The following is a 577-nucleotide window of genomic DNA, read 5'->3' on the forward strand; positions in this document are numbered from 1 at the left end:
GTCTGGTCTAGATTGGAAACAGATGTTCCTGTGAAAAACACGCACACACATTTGATTAAGTGACAGAAAAAGTTGAATGTAAAACGAATTGTTGATCTTGGTAGAGGTTGAGGCGGTAAAACCTTAAGAAAAAAAAAAGTAATCTAATCTAAGAAATAAAAGAATTTCTTCATGTGTCGAAAGTAGAAAAATTGCAGTAAAGAAGGAAACGCCTTTGGCTACGGGCCAAGGAGAAGCAGATAGGGAGCTGAGCGCAAGTACACACGCACACACTCACACGCACACACAGAGTGCTCCAACAGAAGGATAGAGAGAAAGTAGGGAGTCAACAAAGTCTTCGAAGGACAGATCGGTGTCCAGACAAAGATACTTATCTTGAAGCAGCAGGTTGTGTGGAGAAAAAGTGTGGTTTGTTCACTGGGAGAGAGGAGCATGATCCTTCTTCCATGAGAGAAGTTTGCAAATGAATTAGGCAGGAAGTGATGTAAGTGCTCTAAGCCCATCCCACCCAGAGACACACTGAAAATCACCACGCCCATGCAGAAGTTAGGATAAGAAAAAAAAGGCAGGATTGTCC

This window comes from Austrofundulus limnaeus, unplaced genomic scaffold (genome assembly GCF_001266775.1).
Source record: "Austrofundulus limnaeus strain Quisiro unplaced genomic scaffold, Austrofundulus_limnaeus-1.0 Scaffold1085, whole genome shotgun sequence".
Lineage (NCBI taxonomy): Eukaryota > Metazoa > Chordata > Actinopteri > Cyprinodontiformes > Rivulidae > Austrofundulus > Austrofundulus limnaeus.